This window comes from Pleurodeles waltl, chromosome 2_1 (assembly GCF_031143425.1).
Source record: "Pleurodeles waltl isolate 20211129_DDA chromosome 2_1, aPleWal1.hap1.20221129, whole genome shotgun sequence".
In the NCBI taxonomy this organism is placed as follows: domain Eukaryota; kingdom Metazoa; phylum Chordata; class Amphibia; order Caudata; family Salamandridae; genus Pleurodeles; species Pleurodeles waltl.
This window is the reverse complement of record NC_090438.1, coordinates 506791748-506814597: the sequence shown is the minus strand read 5'-3', so window position 1 is coordinate 506814597 and position 22850 is coordinate 506791748. Positions and strand designations below refer to the sequence as shown.

General features: G+C 44.6%; 2 protein-coding genes across 4 annotated transcripts in view; one reads left to right on the top strand and one right to left on the bottom strand.

Annotated features, from left to right (window-relative positions):
* Positions 1-10661, bottom strand: part of LOC138265789 (zinc finger protein 25-like) — a 176445-nt gene extending 165784 nt beyond the window's left edge. The window contains exon 1 of one of the 3 annotated variants that reach the window (XM_069213822.1): positions 10273-10661. The gene's annotated coding sequence lies outside the window, so the exon portion shown is untranslated. The remainder of the gene's footprint in view (positions 1-10272) is intronic. The other 2 variants (XM_069213836.1, XM_069213827.1) reach the window with 2 other exon arrangements.
* Positions 10662-11440: 779 nt separating this feature from the next.
* LOC138265779 (zinc finger protein 157-like) overlaps positions 11441-22850 on the top strand; it is a 77971-nt gene continuing 66561 nt past the window's right edge. The window contains exon 1 of the mRNA XM_069213811.1: positions 11441-11570. The gene's annotated coding sequence lies outside the window, so the exon portion shown is untranslated. The remainder of the gene's footprint in view (positions 11571-22850) is intronic.

Here is a 22850-nt window from a genome sequence, read left to right as displayed (position 1 = left end):
AGGGGACCCAGAGGACCGGTGATGCAGTCTTTTGTTGCCTGCGGTTGCAGGGGGAAGATTCCGTCGACCCATGGGAGATTTCTTCAGAGCTTCTGGTGCAGAAAGGAGGCAGGCTACCCCTCGGAGCATGCACCACCTGGAAACAGTCGAGAAAGCCAGCAGGATGAAGCGATACAAGGTGGCTAGTAGTCGTCTTGCTACTTTGCTGCGGTTTTGCAGGCGTCCTGAGCAGTCAGCGGTCGATCCTTTGGCAGAAGGTGAAGAGGGAGATGCAGAGGAACTCTGGTGAGCTCTTGCATTCGTTATCTGGTGAGATCCCCAGAGCAGAGACCCTAAATAGCCAGAAAAGGAGGTTTGGCTACCTAGGAAGGAGGATTGGCTACCAAGAGAGGTAAGAGCTTATCAGAAGGAGCCTCTGACGTCCCCTGCTGGCACTGGTCACTCAGAGCAGTCCAGTATGCCACAAACACCTCTGTTTCCAAGATGTCAGAGGTCTGGGACACACTGGAGGAGCTCTGGGCACGTCCCCTGGGAGGTGCAGGTCAGGGGAGTGGTCACTCCCCTTTCCTTTGTCCAGTTTCGCGCCAGAGCAGGGCTGGGGGATCCCTGAACCGGTGTAGACTGGCTTATGCAGAGATGGGCACCATCTTTGCCCATCAAAGCATTTCCAGAGGCTGGGGGAGGCTACTCCTCCCCAGCCTTCACACCTATTTCCAAAGGGAGAGGGTGTTACACCCTCTCTCAGAGGAAGTCCTTTGTTCTGCCTTCCTGAGCCAGGGCTGCCTGGACCCCAGGAGGGCAGAAACCTGTCTGAGGGGTTGGCAGCAGCAGCAGCGGAGACCCCAGAAAGGCAGTTTGGCAGTACCCGGGTTCTGTGCTAGAGACCCGGGGGATCATGGAATTGTCCCCCCAATGCCAGAATGCCATTGGGGTGACAATTCCATGATCTTAGACATGTTACATGGCCATGTTCGGAGTTACCATTGTGGCACTGTACATAGGTAGTGACCTATGTACAGTGCACGCGTGTAATGGTGTCCCCGCACTCACAAAGGCTGGGAAATTTGCCCTGAACGATGTGGAGGCACCTTGGCTAGTGCCAGGGTGCCCACACACTAAGTAACTTTGCACCCAACCTTCACCAGGTGAAGGTTAGACATATATGTGACTTATAAGTTACTGAAGTGCAGTGGTAAATGGCTGTGAAATAACGTGGACGTTATTTCACTCAGGCTGCACTGACAGGCCTGTGTAAGAATTGTCAGAGATCCCTATGGGTGGCAAAAGAAATGCTGCAGCCCATAGGGATCTCCTGGAACCCCAATACCCTGGGTACCTCAGTACCATATACTAGGGAATTATATGGGTGTACCAGTATGCCAATGTGAATTGGTAAATTTAGTCACTAGCCTGTTAGTGACAAATTTGGAAAGCAGAGAGAGCATAACCACTGAGGTTCTGGTTAGCAGAGCCTCAGTGAGACAGTTAGGCATCACACAGGGAACACATACAGGGCACATACTTATGAGCACTGGGGCCCTGCCTGGCAGGGTCCCGGTGACACATAGACTAAAACAGCATATATACAGTGAAATATGGGGTTAACATGCCAGGCAAGATGGTACTTTCCTACACAACCCCCCCAAACGAAGGACAATAAGACTAGCCATGACCTGATGAGTCTTCATTCTCTAAGTGGAAATATCTGGAGCTCCCAGGTCTATGTTCCACTGTATAGTCCATTCCCTGTAGAGATATGGACCACCTCAACAATGTAGGGTTTTTACCTTGCATTTGTTTTAGCCAAAGTAGAGCTTTGTGGTCTGTCTGAACAATAAAGTGAGTGCCAAACAGGTATGGCCTCAACTTTTTCAGTGCCCAGACCACAGCAAAGGCCTCCCTCTCAACGGCAGACCAACGCTTTTCTCTAGGGGTCAACCTTCTGCTGATAAAAGCAACTGGTTGATCCTGGCCCTCAGAATTCAGTTGTGATAAGACAGCCCCTACCCCTAATTCAGATGCATCAGTTTGAACAATGAATTTCTTGGAGTAACATGGGCTTTTTAGGACAGGTGCAGTGCACATGGCCTGTTTGAGCTCCTCAAAAGCTTTCTGACAGCGAGCTGTCCACAATACCTTTTTAGGCACCTTTTTACTGGTGAGATCATTAAGTGGGGCTGCTATGAATCTCCTGTAATACCCAGTGAGGCCTAGGAAGGCTCTGACCTGGGTCTGAGTTGTAGGGGGAACCCAATCCATGATTGTCTCGATTTTCCCCTGAAGTGGTGCAATCTGTTCTCCACCTACCAGGTGTCCCAGATAAACCACCTTTCCCTGCCCTATCTGGCACTTTGAGGCCTTGATAGTGAGGCCTGCCTTTTGCAGGGCCTCCAAAACTTTCCAAAGGTGGACCAGGTGCTCTTCCCAGGAGGAGCTAAAGACAGCTATATCATCTAGATATGCTGCACTAAAAGCCTCCAACCCTTGCAGGACTGTGTTCACCAACATCTGAAAAGTGGCAGGTGCATTTTTCAAACCAAAGGGCATCACTGTAAATTGGTAGTGCCCTCCTATAGTTGAAAATGCAGTTTTAGGTTTAGCATCCTCAGCCAATTTGATCTGCCAATACCCTGCAGTCAAATCAAAGGTGCTTAGATACTTGGCAGATGCCAGTGTATCTATGAGCTCATCTGCCCTGGGTATAGGGTGAGCATCAGTTTGTGTTACCTGGTTGAGACCTCTGTAATCAACACAAAACCTCATCTCCCTTTTTCCATCTTTTAAATGCGGTTTTGGTACAAGCACCACAGGACTCGCCCAAGGGCTTTCAGAGGGTTCAACCACTCCTAGATCAAGCATTTTCTGAACCTCTTGTTTTATGCAGTCCCTGACATGGTCAGGCTGCCTATAGATTTTACTTTTGACAGGCATGCTGTCTCCAGTATCAATTGAGTGTTCACACCAAGATGTGGTGCCTGGCACAGTTGAAAAGAGTTCAGAAAACTGTCCAAGGAGATTTATGCAGTTGTCTTTCTGTTCTGCAGTCAGACAGTCTGCCAAAACTACTCCCTCCATTAGAGCATCCTCTTCAGTGGAGGAGAAGAGATCAGGGAGAGGGTCACTCTCTTCTTCCTGTCCTTCATCTGTTGCCATGAGTAGGGTGAGATCAGCCCTGTCATAGTAGGGTTTTAGGCGGTTGACATGAATCACCCTAGTGACCAGGTCAACCAAGTAGGTGACCTCGCCCTTTTTCTCAACAATGAGATGGGGTCCACTCCATTTGTCTTGGAGTGCTCTTGGGGCCACAAGCTCCAATACCCACACCTTCTGTCCTGGATCAGAACAGCCTTCTGGTCATGCCATTACTTCTGGAGCTCTTGGATGGCCTGAAGGTTTTTACTGGCCTTTTTCATGTACTCGGCCATTCTGGATCTTAGGCCAAGTACATAGTCCACTATGTCCTGTTTGGGAGCTCTTAAAGGTTGTTCCCAACCCTCCTTCACAAGTGCTAGTGGACCTCTTACAGGGTGTCCAAAGAGGAGTTCAAAGGGGCTGAAGCCCACTCCTTTCTGGGGTACCTCCCTGTAAGCAAAAAGGAGGCTAGGTAACAGGACATCCCATCTCCTCCTGAGTTTTTCAGGGAGTCCCATTATCATTCCTTTGAGAGTTGTATTAAACCTCTCTACCAGTCCATTAGTCTGTGGATGATAAGGTGTGGTGAATTTGTAGGTTACACCACATTCCTTCCACATAGCCTTCAAGTATGCAGACAAAACGTTGCAACCCCTGTCTGATACAACCTCTTTTGGGAAAACCACCCTGGAAAAGATTCCCAGGAGGGCCTTTGCCACTGCAGGTGCTGTAGTGGTCCTTAGAGGAATTGCTTCAGGATATCTTGTGGCATGGTCCACAACCACCAAGATAAACCTATTGCCTGAAGCAGTAGGAGGGTCAAGGGGGCCAACTATGTCAACCCCTACCCTTTCAAAGGGGACCCCAACCACAGGTAGTGGAATAAGGGGAGCCTTTGGTGTGCCACCAGTCTTGCCACTGGTTTGGCAGGTCACACAAGACTTACAAAAATATTTTGTGTCCTCTGACATCCCAGGCCAGTGAAACAAGGGGACAAGTCTTTCCCAAGTTTTTATCTGGCACAAATGCCCAGCCAAAGGAATGTCATGTGCCAGAGTTAGGATGAACTCTCCGTACTGCAGAGGAATGACCAATCTCCTGGCTGCTCCAGGTTTTGGGTCCCTTGCCTCTGTGTACAAGAGGTTGTCCTCCCATTAAACTCTATGTGAGTCAATGACATCCCCATTTTGCTGCTTGGCAGCTTGCTGTCTGAGACCCTCTAATGTGGGACAGGATTGCTGTGCCACACTCAGCTCTTCCCTGGCAGGCCCCCCTCCACCCAAAAGCTCAGCAGTGTCTGCTGCCAGCTCCTCTGGTGAAGGTTCTGCACAGGGAGGAAATTCTTCTTCCTCAGAAGCAGAATCATCTGTAAAGGGAGGGATAGTGGGTAGGGATTTACCCTTGCTACCCCTAGCTTTAGGGAGCACTTGGTGCATTGTTCCAGGATCCAAGTCACCCTGTCCTTTTTGCTTTTTGGCCTGAGCCCTTGTCAAAGCAAAAATATGCCCAGGAATGCCCTGCATTGCTGCATGAGCCTCCAACTCCACTTCTGCCCAAGCTGATGTCTCTAAATCATTTCCTAGTAGACAGTCTACAGGTAAATCTGAAGCAACCACAACTTTCTTTGGACCAGTAACCCCCCCCCCCCCCCCCAAGAGTGTTGTTATGAGTGTCTGTCACTTGGTACTGGTGACCAAGTAGGTGTTGTTCAGGGTGTACCAGTTTCTCTATTACCATGGTAACACTGGCACCTGTGTACCTGTAGGCCTGAACCTCAACACCATTTATTAGGGGAAGTTGCTTGTACTTATCCATATTAAGGGGACAAGCAACCAAGGTGGCCAAATCAATGGCACCTTCAGAGACTAACACAGCCTCTGTGGTCTCCCTAACAAGACCAACCCCAACTAAATTACCAAAAGTGAGCCTAGCTACTCCCTTGGATTGGCTATTAGTAGGTTTACTCCCACCGCCACTGCTATTACTAGGGGCACTAGAGTTTGCAGTAGGGGTTGTGGTAGTGGGAGGTTTGGTGTTTTTCTTTGGACAACTGGCATCAGCTGTCCAATGGCCTTTGACTTTACACAAATAACGCCAAGGCCTTTTAACTTGATTTGAAGAGGATTTGGACCCACCACCCCCACCAGAGGATTTCTGTGGGCCTGATGAAGACTCAGTTTTACTTTTGTCCCCACCCTTGTCTGAAGACTTACCATCCTTCTTCTTGCCATCCTTGTCACCCCCTGTATGAACTTTTCTGGTCACTCTTGTTCTGACCCATTTGTCTGCCTTCTTTCCCAATTATTGGGGAGAGGTCAGATCTGAGTCCACTAGATATTGGTGTAACAAGTCAGACACACAGTTATTCAGAATATGCTCTCTCAGAATAAGATTATACAGGCTTTCATAGTTAGAAACTTTACTGCCATGTAACCACCCCTCCAAGGCCTTCACTGAACAGTCAACAAAGTCTATCCAGTCTTGTGAGGACTCTTTTCTGGTGTCTCTGAACTTAATCCTGTATTGTTCAATGGTTAAGCCAAATCCATCCAAGAGTGCATCCTTCAAAACTGCAAAATTGTTAGCATCACTTTCTCTAACAGTAAGGAGCCTATCCCTACACTTTCAATTGAAAGATAGCCACAATATAGCAGCCCACTGCCTTTGAGGGAACCCCTGTACTATACAGGCCCTCAAGTGCAGCAAACCACTTGTTGATGTCATCCCCTCCTTGTAAGGGGGGACTATCTTGTGCAGATTCCTGGAATCATGCTCTCTAACAGGATTACTATCAGGAATACTGCTGCTGCCACCATGGGGTCCAAACCCCAATCTCTGTCTCTCCTTCTCCAGGTCTAGGGATTCCCTGTCTATAGCCAGCTGTTGCTGTTTAAGCTTCAGTCTGGTCTCTTCCACTCTCAACTTTTTGAGTTCCCTTTCTAACATGTTGTCTTCAGGGAGGGTGGGTGGGTTGGCAATGCTTGGACACTGATGGTAAATTGGAAACAACAGAGGGAGATTTGTCCCTAACAGCTTGGACTCTAACAACCTGGCCTCCAGGAATAAAAACATCCCTACTATGATGGGAGCTCCTATTACTACCAGCATTGCTATGTGGTCTGCTGAGGGGCAGATTTGGAATAGAACCCTCCCCACCTCCCTGAAAGGGTTCCCCTGAGTCAGAATGGGAGCTATCTATTAACTTCTCATTTGAAGTGCCAGCTAGGGAATCATCATTCACAATGAGCATGTTATACAGAAACTCTCTTGTAGGGTTCTTTCCTATCACTAAACCTCTATCAAAGCAGACTCCTTAGGCTCTTGAAATTTAAATTGTCATAGGTAGTATTGACCATTTTAAGAGCAGACTCTACAGCAGACATGATAAAAGAAGGTTTAGAGACAGTGAGAAGAAAGAAAAAGTTTCAGAACTTTTTAAAGAACAGAGAAAAAAACTTTTTCAAACTTTTAGATGTTTTAGAGTACTTTTCAGCACTTAGTAGAAAGTGTAAGAGGAGAAAAGCAAAACGTTTTGGTTAAGTGTACATACACTGAACTTGTTTTGTATATTATTCTCTTATGAAAAGTACACAATGACAAAGTGGTAAGTAGTTACAAGTACTTATCCCACCGCTGCACAACCAATGTAGGAGGCTGTCCTGGCTTGTAGTGGGTACCAGAGGTACTTACACCTTGTGCCAGGTCCAGTTATCCCTTATTAGTGTAGAAGAGGTGTTTCTAGCAGCTTAGGCTGATAGAAGGTAGCTATGGCAAAGCAGCTTAGGTTGAACTAGGAGACATGTAACGCTCCTACTATACCACTGGTGTCATATGCACAATATCATAAGAAAACACAATACACAGATATACTAAAAATAAAGGTACTTTATTTTTATGACAATATGCCAAAAGTATCTCAGTGAGTACCCTCAGTATGAGGATGAGAAATATACGCAAGATATATGTACACAAACAAAAATCATGCAAGTAATAGCAAAAGGAAGTAATGCAAGCAATGTAAAGTTACAGTAGATTGCAATAGGAGCACATAGGTATAGGGGCAACACAAACCATATACTCCAAAAGTGGAATGCGAACCACGAATGGACCCCAAACCTATGTGAGCTTGTAGAGGGTCGCTGGGACTGTATGAAAACAGTGAGGGTTAGAAAAATAGCCCACCCCAAGACCCTGAAAGGTAGGTGTAAAGTGCACCTACTTCCCCCATAGAGCACAGAAGTCGTGATAGGGGGATTCTGCAAGGAGAACAAACACCAGCAATGCAACAACAGTGGATTTCCGGACCTGAGTACCTGTAAGACAAGGGGACCAAGTCCAAAAGTCGCGACAGTGTCGAGAGTGGGCAGGAGCCCAGGAAATGCCAGCTGAGGGTGCAAGGAAGCTGCCACCAGTCGGAAGAAGCTTGGTGTTCTGCAAGAACGAAGAGGACTAGGAACTTCCCCTTTGGAGGATGGATGTCCCACGTCGTGAGGAAGCTTGCAGAGGTGTTCCCACGCAGAAAGACCGCAAACAAGCCTTGCTAGCTGCAAGGGTCGCGGTTAGGGTTTTTGGATGCTGCTGTGGCCCAGGAGGGACCAGGATGTCGCCACTTGGATGAGGAGCTCTGGGCACCTCCCCTTGGAGGTGCAGGTCAGGGGAGTGGTCACTCCCCTTTCCTTTGTCTAGTTTCGCGCCAGAGCAGGGCTGGGGGATCCCTAAACCGGTGTAGACTGGCTTATGCAGAGATGGGCACCATCTGTGCCCATCAAAGCATTTCCAGAGGCTGGGGGAGGCTACTCCTCCCCAGCCTTCACACCTATTTCCAAAGGGAGAGGGTGTTACACCCTCTCTCAGAGGAAGTCCTTTGTTCTGCCTTCCTGGGCCAGGGCTGCCTGGACCCCAGGAGGGCAGAAACCTGTCTGAGGGGTTGGCAGCAGCTGCAGTGGAGACCCCGGAAAGGCAGTTTGGCAGTACCCTGGTTCTGTGCTAGACACCCGGGGGATCATGGAATTGTCCCCCCAATGACAATTCCATGATCTTAGACATGTTACATGGCCATGTTCGGAGTTACCATTGTGACGCTGTACATAGTGACCTATGTACAGTGCACGCGTGTAATGGTGTCCCCGCACTCACAAAGTCCGGGGAATTTGCCCTGAACGATGTGGGGGCACCTTGACTAGTGCCAGGGTGCCCACACACTAAGTAACTTTGCACCCAACCTTCACTAAGTGAGGGTTAGACATATAGATGACTTATAAGTTACTTAAGTGCAGTGGTAAATGGCTGTGAAATAACGTGGACGTTATTTCACTCAGGCTGCACTGGCAGGCCTGTGTAAGAATTGTCAGAGCTCCCTATGGGTGGTAAAAGAAATGCTGCAGCCCAAAGGGATCTCCTGGAACCCCAATACCCTGGGTACCTCAGTACCATATACTAGGGAATTATATGGGTGTACCAGTATGCCAATGTGAATTGGTAAATTTAGTCACTAGCCTGTTAGTGACAAATTTGGAAAGCAGAGAGAGCATAACCACTGAGGTTCTGGTTAGCAGAGCCTCAGTGAGACAGTTAGGCATCACACAGGGAACACATACAGGGCACATACTTATGAGCACTGGGGCCCTGCCTGGCAGGGTCCCAGTGACACATAGACTAAAACAACATATATACAGTGAAATATGGGGGTAACATGCCAGGCAAGATGGTACTTTCCTACAACAACTACCACACATTTGGCAAGATTTCGTATAACCAAGTGTCATGAACACGGTGGCAGCGCATTTGGGACTTTTCCATTTCTATAATTTTGTACCTCCAAGCTCTACTATTCACATTCCATGCTTTATTACGACTTTTCTCATTTCTTCATAGAAATTTGGAAGCTTTAAATGTGTAGCAATGGTAGAAATGTCTCCATCCTCTGTACTTGCTCTATCATTATGATAATCAATCTGATGCATTTGTCACCATTATTGTTTTGTCGTATTGCTGGTTTAGGTTTGGTAACCCCATCATTGTTTTGAATATATAAAATAAGATTGATAATCATATACTGTAAAAATCCAGCTATCAAAACATATTTTAGAGTGGGGCTTCATGTCGGCACATCAGAAAGAGGTCACGCTACTTTACAGCATCAACTTTAGATGGACAAGACAGCAGGAAGAAGAGGCCTTCAGCCATTCACTGATTATTTTCCAGCCTCAAACAAGCTGCAATAGGAAATGGCTAACTTGCTATTAATAATGAAAACACAGGTATGCTTTGCGAACCATCTCTGAAACTCAAGAACGGGGTGGCTATTTATTGCTTTACCTAAAACTTAAGCAGCACATAGAAACAGCTTGAGGGTGTTAAGGTAATATCAAAATATTATTAATCCTAGAATTTTTCTTGCTGATTTCGCTTTCCATTATGTTTTATTGTAGTACTTTTCATATTCTGTGTAGTTACCATTCATATTTTATGCACTAGATTGGGATTTTAAAATCCAAATTTAAAAATATATATCCTGTCTCTAAGTGCCATCTTCGAGTATGTTATTCGTTAACGAAAGAAAGTTTCAAGCTCCACTATGTCCATTAACTCATCTTGTAGGACTGTTACCAAGAAAGACTTCTTACAACAGTATTGCATAGGAGGTTGTGCACGGGTTGCAGTCAATTTACTTATTTGTATTGGCACATTGAGCAAGTCCTTGGACCAAGGGGTTGGAAATGTGACGCCCTGCAACTCTGGGGCGGGTGGTACCCTACATAACGTTTCACAAATGCTGAGAAATAATTTAAGGAAACGTGTTTAGCACTATAAACACACCTCCCAAACCCTCAGAACATAATTGTTTTAATTGCGTGCAACTTAACTTGAACGTTGATCTAGCTTGAGACAAAAGATCGGATTTCTACAAAGTCGATGTCCAATGTAAACAAAAAAATACACTGGACATCAGGGCTGAATCGGATCATTGAGCAAACTAAATTACCAACAATAGAGGGTACTACTAGAGAAAGCAAAACAATCCCTCCTACTGTGCACTATGAACATCAAAGAACAAGCATTTAAATGCAAGGACCAAAGGCACCCTCTTGCACCAGGAAGACAGCGGTTGCCAGACATCTCTGACAGAAGCATTCTCACCTGTCCCAGAGCAGCAGGCTTCAGATCCCTGCAGGGGACTTATCACAGGAAGCGAGCGTCCTTTCTTTGCCTTGTCTGAAGATTGACACAGCTCACCTCTGATTTGCGCCTGCGCTTCATGAAACGTTCTCTGAACTGCGCACGCGCATTCCGCTCTTAAGGACTACCTTATGTAGTTGTCACCTACTCGCTGTGTTCGCCGGTTTGTGCTTCAATGCAAGGACGGTCTGTGCTGTCTTGCGAACTGTTGTTCCGAAAGCGGTTTCTATACGCCCCTGTGACCCGCCTTCCCCCCTTTTTCGCCTCCTGTTGTGAACAGCTTCGGCGACTATGCCACGTCCGCCATGATGGATTACAACCGCTCCTGTAGATACAGCCCACCGATCAGTGGCTTGCTGTTGCACTTGCGCAGTGAAACTGCCTTGTGTACCCCATTCTGTAGCCGTCTTAAAACAAGCGTTGACAAGTATTTGTCCGCGTACGTTCTTAAGTCATAAACGGACCAGTGGTAGCGTGGAGCAGTAATAAAGGCGACACATTTTTATTATTTTCGAGACTATTGGCGGTCCACCCCATGTAACAGTGTTTTTATGATTAAATATTCTTGGAACTTCTCATAGGTGGTACGTGCTGACTAGAAAGCGGCTGGAGTAATGTATAGCGTGTTACCCAATAAGTGCCGTTATCTTGCCCCTCGGTCGCTTAGCCGGTCTTCGCTTGGTACTGCTGTATATGAACCACAAGTCAGAAATTGTAGGGTCGGGTGGCAGAGACAGATAGTACGAACAGATTTTGGCTGCCATGTTCCAAAGGCTGATTTCTTATTCATGACATTCTGACATCGGATCTTGTTTAAAGAAAACAGCAAAGCCGTGGCAACAGCTTGTCAGCTCATGCGATATAATAGTATATGATGTAGTATTGCTGCCACTGAGGAGTGTATTACACTGATACAGAAGAACTAGGGATCATTTTTACTTTGCATTGTGTCATCAGTAAATATTAAGTGAAATAAACTTTGTATTATACGCGCGGTCAGTATTGTATTTATTATTTCACAAGGAATACTAAAGAGTTCTGTGACTATTGCTACTGCTGAAGGCTATAGTGTAAGCTTAGCGCTGTTGTTAGGCTGATGCTTCGGTATGGGCATGCGCATAAGTCACTCCTTTCTCTGAGCATGCTCGAACGTGCAGACATGGAGGCTTGCAGGCTTACATAGTGATGCAGCTCTTACAGGGAAGTGCCCATTTATCCTGTTTGCAAGAGAACAAGAGACTGGATCCACTGGACAATTGGTAAATAAATCTAATGCCTGAACACGATTCACACTTGGTGACACATCTTCTTCCCGTAGCTTTTTAGAGATAGGGGCTCCTCGCCGTTCCTGATTATAGCTACTCATATAGAATAACTAAAATAAGCGCTAAACAAACAGTAGGGAAACGCGCCAGGTTGCATCCCAAGTCCTCGTTGCGATTTTGTCTCAAGTATCCCAAGTGGGTGTAATCCATATACATTGTCTCCGCCTCAATTACATCCTCATGTTTGAAGCAAGGAATGTGTATACATTAATCGGAAATTGGTTGTTTAGCAACAACGTATGTATAAGATATAGTTGATGTAGGTTTAAAGGGAATAAACCAATTTGGGAAATGATGAAGCACGTCTAAGTTTCACCTTGTCTCTCTCATTCGTCTAATCTGTTACTGACGTACGTGCCAACACTTACTTGCATGGAGATTTCATACCCGACGGTGGCCACGATTAAAGTGTGGAATATGGTGAACAGACGACATGACTACCCAATTCTCTGGCACTACTTTATTGTTACTGATTTTTTAATATATAAAAGAGTTGACATTGTAAGAGTAATGTCAGCATGTATAATGTAAAGCCTATGTCAAAATAACAAGATAAACATGTATGGGCATGGTGCAAAATTTGCAATAAGAATATCTTTAAACAGTGTAGCTATTTCAGTGCTTTCAGGTGTGTGGAATTTAACAAAATATCTAATTGTCCATGGGGCAGGTTGCTTCATAAATCTACTTGTCGTGTAAAAAAATCTATTTATCCCTTTAGTGCAACCTAGTGCAGTACCAAATTATGGTAGCAATCTCATTACGTAAGAGCTCTGATAATATTCTTTATTTGGTTATGCCAGGGCTAATACTATAGCAGGGCTTGAATACTAGCAATTCAAAGCCCTACTGTAGCAATTTCCTTATTTTGCCACCTTTCTGCAGCTCTACATACTGGAACTGGAGGAAGCAGTAAACAATAGTTCCAGTGCTGGAATGCCTTTGACTGTGTGAAAACCTACTAACTTGCATGTTTGAAGGATTTTCACTTGCTCTTCTCTAATCTTTTCCCACACTGACAACGGTTGGAAACTTACTGATGACAAGGACAGAAGTAGATATTCTTCCAGGGTTGGGAAAAAAGTGGTTGGAGGGAAAGTGAACTTGTTAACATTCAACAGATTTTCACATGAGGAAATCTACTCATGCTTATTTAGTCATGCTAACATAGAGTTCACATATATTTTCTAGGAGTAAGATTTCCTGATCTACTTCTGGAAATTCTTGTGAATTCATGAAAACCACCAATGCAAAGACCTACACAATGGGTGCACTTTTATGACTTTCTTTAAGAATTGGTCACCTAATTAGGTTTGGTGTTAACCAAGACATTTTGTTTTTATTAAAATTCTGTTTCTCTCTCTATCCATCTATCGGCTGGTTTTACTGTGAGTGATAGCATTCTGCTCTTCCACAAGGATTATATTGGCACACAAAGTAGTTTTGTTCAGTGGCAGGAACTACTGTGGCAATGTGTGCTTTTTGAGACCAAATTTTTATTTTTGCTTTTTGCCAATGTTTTTTTACAATGGCAAGGGGCTGGCAGCGGCCACAACAATAAAGTGTTATGAAAGCCATGTCAAAACAAGACATGCATTGACAAAACCAAAAGACCGACAACCAATGTCAGAACGGTTGGTTTTGCTAGTGCATGTTTATTTTAATGTTTTCATAATGTTGTTGAAAATGTTTACACTGAGTTTTGCATTATGAATATTTTTTAAAATGCTAGCATGCTTCAGCACATTTTACTAAATGATGCTTCAAAGAAATAGTACCTAAAATTTCACAGTAATTCAGCAAAACATTTTTTTTTACTACTTGCATTAAAAAAAAAATATATATTTTGAAAGCAAAGATTCATCAATCTTGCTTACAAGCTTCTGCATATACCTGCATCTAATTAGAAAGCATTCTGGGAGCATTAATTGTAGCCTTATATTGTCTACTCACTCTTGGCCACTTAGGAGGCAATCAAAGCATGGATCAGCATAGGTATTGGGCAAAAAGCAATCAGGAGTTCATTGACAGCATCTGGTTTATTTTCAGATAAAAGATAGTTACTAGTGGGAGAGTAGAGGGAAATTGGAACAATAGGTGCACAGGTTTGTAGCAGTCTAAAAATGTGTAATCTGCCATCTCGTATTAGCTGTATATTGGAGTCTTGTTCATGTTATGGTTTAAATAGTAGTTTTTAGCAGTTTATTGGATATTAGATAGTTTGGTTTACCCCTAGTAGTTAGAGAGAGTGTATTCCAGAGCCTTGTACTCACAACACATGTTTAATCTTTTAAGCATTGTTTGAAAGGTAGTCTTTACATTGGCTGAACAGAGGTTAACTGTTGCTACTAGGATGCCCACCTGGCCTGGTAGTAAATTGTGGGCGGTGTTTGTAAACATTCTGAAAAAAATGGTCAATTTTGCAGCACATCGTAGTTGATTTTAGAAATAATATAAAAGTAGCTAACTAAAAAGCTGACACAAGTAATAGTCAAAATAGGTTTATTCTGTATGGTTTGTGTAATACATAGTAGTATTGAGCAAAAGTTCACACGTAACTGGACATATTTAAAGATAAAAAAAAACTAGCAAACATTTGCACACTAAGCAAAATTTGACAGCTGACATAAGGGGCAGTTGACACATGATTATTCATCTTCCCTCAAATGATAGTGTCTGAAGAAGTGCTCTGTTTATGAACATGGTCGCCTAGCTCCTAGGCAGGTGTACAACTACTAGAGGCAGAGAGGGAGTGAAATGTTGAAAAAGTGGTTAGATCACATTTGAGGGTGATAGTGTATATTTGTGTGTTTATAAGATTGTGACTGTTTCCAGCAAAACTAGTGTTTCAGCCAACCTGGCTTCAATGCAATTTGCTGTACATCTGCATGCATCAGCCTAGACTCTGTCTTGTGTGGCAACTTCAAGGTATTATACAAAAACTGGCAGTGTCAATAGGTTTGACATTCACACTTCAGTGCTGATAAAATTAATATATATGCCTGCTGTTTTGCAAAAGAATTGAAACAGATTTACATTGTGTATAAAGTGCACAGATGATCTAAGGAATTAAGGGCCAGATGTACGACCATTTCATTTTGCGAGTCTCTAATTGTGATTCATTGCAAATCGCAGTTAGAGACTCGCAAAATGAAATGTACAAATGTGTCTCAGACACATTTAGCGATTCTCAGTGGGATTGCTAACGACCTACCTCTTTAATATTCATGTCGCAATTTGTGACCCCATTGGGAATGGCCACTCTCACAGGGATGGTGGCCTGCTGGGCTTAACAGACCACCATGTGTGTGACTGCTTTTCAATAAAGCAGATTTTTTTTTTTTTTTTTTTAATTGCAGCTGTTTTCCTTAAAGGAAAGTGGGATGAATTTCAAAAAGAAAAATTAAAAGTTTTCTTTTCATTTTTTGAGAGTAAGTAGTGGTCTGTGGGACCATTGCTTGCTCTGAAAAAATATTTTCGCATGCATTTTCAAAGGGGAATGGATCCTGTGGCGATCCCGTCCCGTTTATGAATGGGTTAAAACCAGTTTGAAATTGGTGTTAACTGCGATTGTTTTGCAACCATATTCACGGTCACAAAACAATCAAACATACCACTGCGACTCGCAATTAGGAAGGGACGCCTTTTCCTAATTGCGAGTCTCAATCCCTATTTTGTGAGTCAGTAACTGTGTACTGACTCGCAAAATAGGGATGCTAGATTGTACCTGGCCTTTTTGCTGTCGCAAACTGCAATTTTAGCCTTTTGTGACCACAAAAAAGCATCGTACATCGGGCTCTAAATGTGTAATAATAGTGTATACTTTTCAGGTGCAAACTAGCCCCTTATGCCTTCCAGAGGAAGAAGCAGGATACACCTAAACCACCAATAAAAAAGGTGAGACTAAAACATTCTTTTGGTAGATCAAAGATGTGATTGCCAATGTCTCACTTGGCACATCATCCGTCATCTGTTATATAATCTGCAAATTTGAACAAAACAAACATTTTGTTACTACCTCAAACAGTTCAAAAGTGTAGAAACACATGTTGCCGCACAGTGAAAGACCCTTTGCAAAGAGTGACTGGTTAGTTTTCTGTTTCTTATTGCTGTATGTGGGTGTTAAACTGGCACTCACGAGGTGCAGCCCATGCCCAGATAGTGTTAACAAGTGTTGAAATTACAAAATAATGAAGTAGTGGTATCACAAAATATACAACATTACGCCACATAATTTGACTTATCTTGCCGCATAATTTAGTCAACTGTGCTGCATAATTTCACCCCCGCCACATAATTCCAGTGGCCCTGCCTATAAGTGGTTCTACATAGTTACAGGCTGCCAGATGCCCCACTTTCCAGGCTTTTACAAGAAATTACTATTTTGCTTTTCGGGCAAATAACCACTAGCACATGGGTACTCACAAACATTTCCCCAGGGGATGCACTGTTTGGTCTGTGATGTCACTGAGGACCTCATTGATGCCAGCAGGGCGGCAGTCAGAGGGCTGGTGGTGGGGAGGGGTAGTGGTAAAGTGGTTGTAGGGTAAGTGAAGCATATACATCTAGTGTCTGAATTGCGCAATGTGAAACCAAAAACTTGGTTATAAATCCCGGCTTCTCCTCTTAACCAAATTGTGTGATCCTAGGCAAATGTTTGACTTCACTTTTCCTCCTTTTTCTTTATCATCACATACAAGAACCTTGAAATACGTCTTCAGGATGTATGCTGGATAATACCATCTGTGTCTGATTTAATAAAATATAATGTTGTTCGTGTACAATAGAAACCCAGCCCTCTCAAAGAGTTCACATAACAGCTGGCTTGCCTCTTAGTTCACAGTTCACATTGTTGTCAGGATGTGGGGGGAAGGGGGATGAAAGTTTTTTAATTTATGTTTGAAAATTATCACTCTAAAAATACTTCTCAGTGCAGTGATATGTGTGTGTACTAAGGTGAAACGGTTCTGCAGGTTAATGAAATGCACTTTTTGAATTTCAAACAGATCATACTTTTATATTTCTGCTGCACGATGTCTTTAATAATGAAGGTGTTTCTAAAGTTGAGTTTCAGGGCACCCTTGTCACTCCCTTTTCAATTAGCCTCCAACTGAATACTTGTCCGTTTAGTTAACAATGATTAGTGCTGATGCCAAGTCGAATAAACAGCAGCACTGTGCTGCTGGTAACCTGGGGGCCACATGTAAATGTCAGGAGGGCCGCATGCGGCCCCCAGGTCGTGCTTTGAGTATCACTGCACTAGCATATTAATGGAATTAATTATAAGCTGAGTGTTCATTCATGACTTACCAGAGCCCCTTCCAGGTCAGCTGTGTAGATGCTAAAGAGCAGGGGCACTCATACGCACCCCTAGCTTTAGTCTCATATCAGTGTAAAAGCGGTCAGAAACTACCAACCCCACACCAAACGTCACCATTACCTGGCCCTCAACAGTGTATGAGAGACACTAGAGGAAGACAACTTATACCAGAGTAGGCATCTGTCTACTCTATCAAAGGCTGCCCTGTAATCAGTAAATCAGACAAAAAAGCACACTTTGTGACCGTTGACAGAACAGTAAGCCAGCATGGCGATTGTTCGCATATTATCATCTATTTGTCTTAGCACATTCTTCAAGTTCTCTCATAATTGTACTTGCATAAGCTTTGGAATCAGTAAGTATCATTTAGCTGATAATTGTCCAGAGTTGCTGAGCATCCCTTCTTATGAAGAGGATGTAACACTGAGCCTTCTATGAACTCGGGATGGAAAGTTATTGAAATTTGTTATTCAACAAGGGTGAGGACTGATGGCCCACCGCAAAACATTAATTTTAAATAAAATGGGGCGTTGGCCATTAGGGCCAGTGGCATCAAAGGATCTGCGTTGTACTAGCGTGTTTTCAGCCCTCCTTATGTCAAGGACAGTGAGGAGCAAATTGACTTTATCTTCTGAGGTCCGGTTTTTGTGTGGTAGCAACCCATATCCAGGAATGCAAGTTTTTGATGGCACATAAAGGGACTCAATATAGAAAATGGTTGTGTCTAATACTAGTAGAGTTTATGCACTGCATAAGATTGATATGTGACCAAAACTTTTTCTTGGCTTTCAGGTTGTACATGTCAAATATAATAACCCATAATGATGCCAAATAATTTTCTTAGCCCTCCAGACTAATTGTTTATAGTCCTTTGTAGCTAGGTGATTTTCTTTAAAGCCCCTGTCTCTCCCAAACAAATTATCCAGCTGCAGGTATTAACTTAACTTTTGTGCCCTCCCTTGCCATTGGTACCCAAGAGCTTACCAGGGATGGAGATAACGCTAGGTCAATCCGTCATCAATAAACCTACCACCAGCTACGAAATGGAGATTATACAGTGTAGGAAAGTACCATCTTGCCTGGCATGTTACCCCCATTTTTCACTGTATATATGTTGTTTTAGTTGTATGTGTCACTGGGACCCTGTTCTCCAGGGCCCCAGTGCTCATAAGTGTGCCTGAATGTGTTACCTGTGTAGTGACTAACTGTCTCACTGAGGCTCTGCTAATCAGAACCTCAGTGGTTATGCTCTCTCATTTCTTTCAAATTGTCACTGACAGGCTAGTGACCAATTTTACCAATTTACATTGGCTTACTTGAACACCCTTATAATTCCCTAGTATATGGTACTGAGGTACCCAGGGTATTGGGGTTCCAGGAGATCCCTATGGGCTGCAGCATTTCTTTTGCCACCCATAGGGAGCTCTAACAATTCTTACACAGGCCTGCCACTGCAGCCTGAGTGAAATAACATCCACGTTATTTCACAGCCAATTTACACTGCACTTAAGTAACTTATAAGTCACCTATATGTCTAACCTTTACCTGGTAAAGGTTAGGTGCAAAGTTACTTAGTGTGAGGGCACCCTGGCACTAGCCAAGGTGCCCCCACATTGTTCAGGGCCAATTCCCCGGACTTTGTGAGTGCGGGGACACCATTACACGCGTGCACTACATATAGGTCACTACCTATATGTAGCTTCACAATGGTAACTCCGAATATGGCCATGTAACATGTCTATGATCATGGAATTGCCCCCTCTATGCCATCCTGGCATAGTTGGCACAATCCCATGATCCCAGTGGTCTGTAGCACAGACCCTGGTACTGCCAAACTGCCCTTCCTGGGGTTTCACTGCAGCTGCTGCTGCTGCCAACCCCTCAGACAGGCATCTGCCCTCCTGGGGTCCAGCCAGGCCTGGCCCAGGATGGCAGAACAAAGGACTTCCTCTGAGAGAGGGTGTTACACCCTCTCCCTTTGGAAAATGGTGTGAAGGCAGGGGAGGAGTAGCCTCCCCCAGCCTCTGGAAATGCTTTCTTGGGCACAGATGTGCCCAATTCTGCATAAGCCAGTCTACACCGGTTCAGGGGACCCCTTAGCCCTGCTCTGGCGCGAAACTGGACAAAGGAAAGGGGAGTGACCACTCCCCTGACCTGCACCTCCCCTGGGAGGTGTCCAGAGCTCCTCCAGTGTGCTCCAGACCTCTGCCATCTTGGAAACAGAGGTGCTGCTGGCACACTGGACTGCTCTGAGTGGCCAGTGCCACCAGGTGACGTCAGAGACTCCTTCTGATAGGCTCCTTCAGGTGTTAGTAGCCTATCCTGTCTCCTAGGTAGCCAAACCCTCTTTTCTGGCTATTTAGGGTCTCTGTCTCTGGGGAAACTTTAGATAACGAATGCAAGAGCTCAGCCGAGTTCCTCTGCATCTCTCTCTTCACCTTCTGCCAAGGAATCGACTGCTGACCGCGCTGGAAGCCTGCAAAACTGCAACATAGTAGCTAAGACGACTACTGCAACTCTGTAATGCTGATCCTGCCGCCTTCTCAACTGTTTTCCTGGTGGTGCATGCTGTGGGGGTAGTCTGCCTCCTCTCTGCACTAGAAGCTCCGAAGAAATCTCCCGTGGGTCGACGGAATCTTCCCCCTGCAACCGCAGGCACCAAAAAGCTGCATTACCGGTCCCTTGGGTCTCCTCTCAGCACGACGAGTGAGGTCCCTCGAATCCAGCAACTCTGTCCAAGTGACTCCCACAGTCCAGTGACTCTTCAGTCCAAGTTTGGTGGAGGTAAGTCCTTGCCTCACCTCGCTAGACTGCATTGCTGGGAACCGCGACTTTTGCAGCTACTCCGGCCCCTGTGCACTTCCGGCGGAAATCCTTCGTGCACAGCCAAGCCTGGGTCCACGGCACTCTAACCTGCATTGCACGACTTTCTAAGTTGGTCTCCGGCGACGTGGGACTCCTTTGTGTAACTTCGGGTGAGCACCGTTTCACGCATCCTCGTAGTGCCTGTTTCTGGCACTTCTCCGGGTGCTACCTGCTGCTAAGAGGGCTCCTTGTCTTGCTCGACGTCCCCTCTACCTCCTGGTCCAATTTGCGACCTCCTGGTCCCTCCTGGGCCACAGCAGCATCCAAAAACGCTAACCGCACGATTTGCAGCTAGCAAGGCTTGTTGGCGTTCTTTCGGCGGGAAAACACTTCTGCACGACTCTCCACGGCGAGAGGGATCCGTCCACCAAAGGGGAAGTCTCTAGCCCTTTTCGTTCCTGCAGAAACCTCTGCTTCTTCTGTCCAGTAGAAGCTTCTTTGCACCCACAGCTGGCATTTCCTGGGCATATGCCCATCTCCGACTTGCTTGTGACTTTTGGACTTGGTCCCCTTGTTCCACAGGTACCCTAGATTGGAAATCCATCGTTGTTGCATTGTTGGTTTGTGTCTTTCCTGCATTATTCCTCTAACACGACATCTTTGTCCTTAGGGGAACTTTAGTGCACTTTGCACTCACTTTTCACGGTCTTGGGGAGGGTTATTTTTCTAACTCTCACTATTTTCTAATAGTCCCAGCGACCCTCTACAAGGTCACATAGGTTTGGGGTCCATTCGTGATTCGCATTCCACTTTTGGAGTATATGGTTTGTGTTGCCCCTATCCCTATGTGTCCCCATTGCATCCTATTGTAACTATACATTGTTTGCACTGCTTTCTAAGACTATACTGCATATTTTTGCTATTGTGTATATATATCTTGTGTATATTTCCTATCCTCTCACTGAGGGTACACTCTAAGATACTTTGGCATATTGTCATAAAAATAAAGTACCTTTATTTTTAGTATAACTGTGTATTGTGTTTTCTTATGATATTGTGCATATGACACTAAGTGGTACTGTAGTAGCTTCACACGTCTCCTAGTTCAGCCTAAGCTGCTCTGCTAAGCTACCATTATCTATCAGCCTAAGCTGCTAGACACCCTATACACTAATAAGGGATAACTGGGCCTGGTGCAAGGTGCAAGTACCCCTTGGTACTCACTACAAGCCAGTCCAGCCTCCTACATTGGTTGTGCAGCGGTGGGATAAGTGCTTTGAGACTACTTACCACTCTTGTCATTGTACTTTTCATAAGAGAAAAATATACAAAACAAGTTCAGTGTATATACACATAGCCAAAAGGTTTTGCATTTCCTCTTTTCACTCTTTTCTAAGTGCTGAAAAGTACTTCTAAACTTTCTAAAAAGTTCTAAAAAGTTTAAAAAGTTTTTTTCTGTCTTTCTAAAAGTTCTGAAAACTTTTTTCTCTTTTTCTATCACTTTAACTCTCTCTAAAAATGTCTGGCACAGGCTAAAATGTTGACCTGTCTAAGATTGCATATGATCACCTTAGCTGGAAAGGAGCAAGGAGTCTCTGCATAGAGAGAGGTTTGAGTGTAGGGAAGAATCCTTCCTTGGAATTGTTACTTAACATGCTTAGAGAACAAGATAAGGCTAAAAGTGCCCCATCTGTTGAAAAAGTAGCTAATGGTTCCCAATCTGATCCAGGGACTCCCCCAGGTAAAGGTTCAGGAAAGAAACTTCTTAGCCTTCCCATTACAAGACAGTCTAGCATAGTTGGTACTGAGGTGGAGTCACATCATACAGATGATGTGCTCTCACATTACACTGTCAGCCAAGCTGTTAGGGTGCCCTCTGTAAGGGACAGGTCTCCTTCTGTCCATTCTCACCATACTTCTGTTTCAAGACATGTCCCTCCCACCCACCCTGATGACAGATTGTTAGAAAGGGAGCTCAATAGATTGAGAGTGGAACAAACCAGACTGAAGCTCAAGAAGCAACAGCTGGATTTGGATAGACAGACTTTAGAAGTAGAGAAGGAGAGACAGAAACTGGGTTTAGAAACCCATGGTGGCAGCAGCAGTATTCCCCATAGTCATCCTGCAAAAGAGCATGATTCAAGGAATCTGCATAAGATAGTTCCCCCTTATAAGGAGGGGGATGACATTAACAAGTGGTTTGCTGCACTTGAGAGGGCCTGTGTTGTACAGGATGTCCCTCAAAGGCAGTGGGCTGCTATCCTATGGCTATCATTTAGTGGAAAAGGTAGGGATAGGCTCCTTACTGTGAAAGAAAGTGATGCCAATAATTTTACAGTTCTTAAGAATGCACTCCTGGATGGTTATGGCTTAACCACTGAACAGTACAGGATAAAGTTCAGAGAGACCAAAAAGGAGTCTTCACAAGACTGGGTTGATTTCATTGACCATTCAGTGAAGGCCTTGGAGGGGTGGTTACATGGCAGTAAAGTTACTGATTATGACAGCCTGTATAACTTGATCCTGAGAGAGCATATTCTTAATAATTGTGTGTCTGATTTGTTGCACCAGTACTTGGTGGACTCTGATCTGACCTCTCCCCAAGAATTGGGAAAGAAGGCAGACAAATGGGTCAGAACAAGGGTGAACAGAAAAGTTCATACAGGGGGTGACAAAGATGGCAACAAAAAGAAGGATGGTAAGTCTTCTGACAAGGGTGGGGACAAATCTAAAAATGAGTCTTCATCAGGCCCACAAAAACACTCTGGTGGGGGTGGTGGGTCCAAATCCTCCTTTAATCAAAACAAAGAAAAGAAACCATGGTGCTATTTATGTAAAGTAAAAGGCCATTGGACAACAGATCCCAGTTGTCCAAAGAAAAGCACCAAGCCTCCTACCACTACAACCCCTACTGCTACCCCTAGTGTCCCTACTAATAGCAGTGGTGGTGGGAGCAAGCCTACTAATAGCCAATCCAAGGGAGTACCTGGGCTCACTATTGGTAACTTAGTTGGGGTTGGCCTTGTTAGGGAGGCCACAGAGGCTGTGTTAGTCTCTGAGGGGGCTATTGATTTAGCCACCTTAGTTGC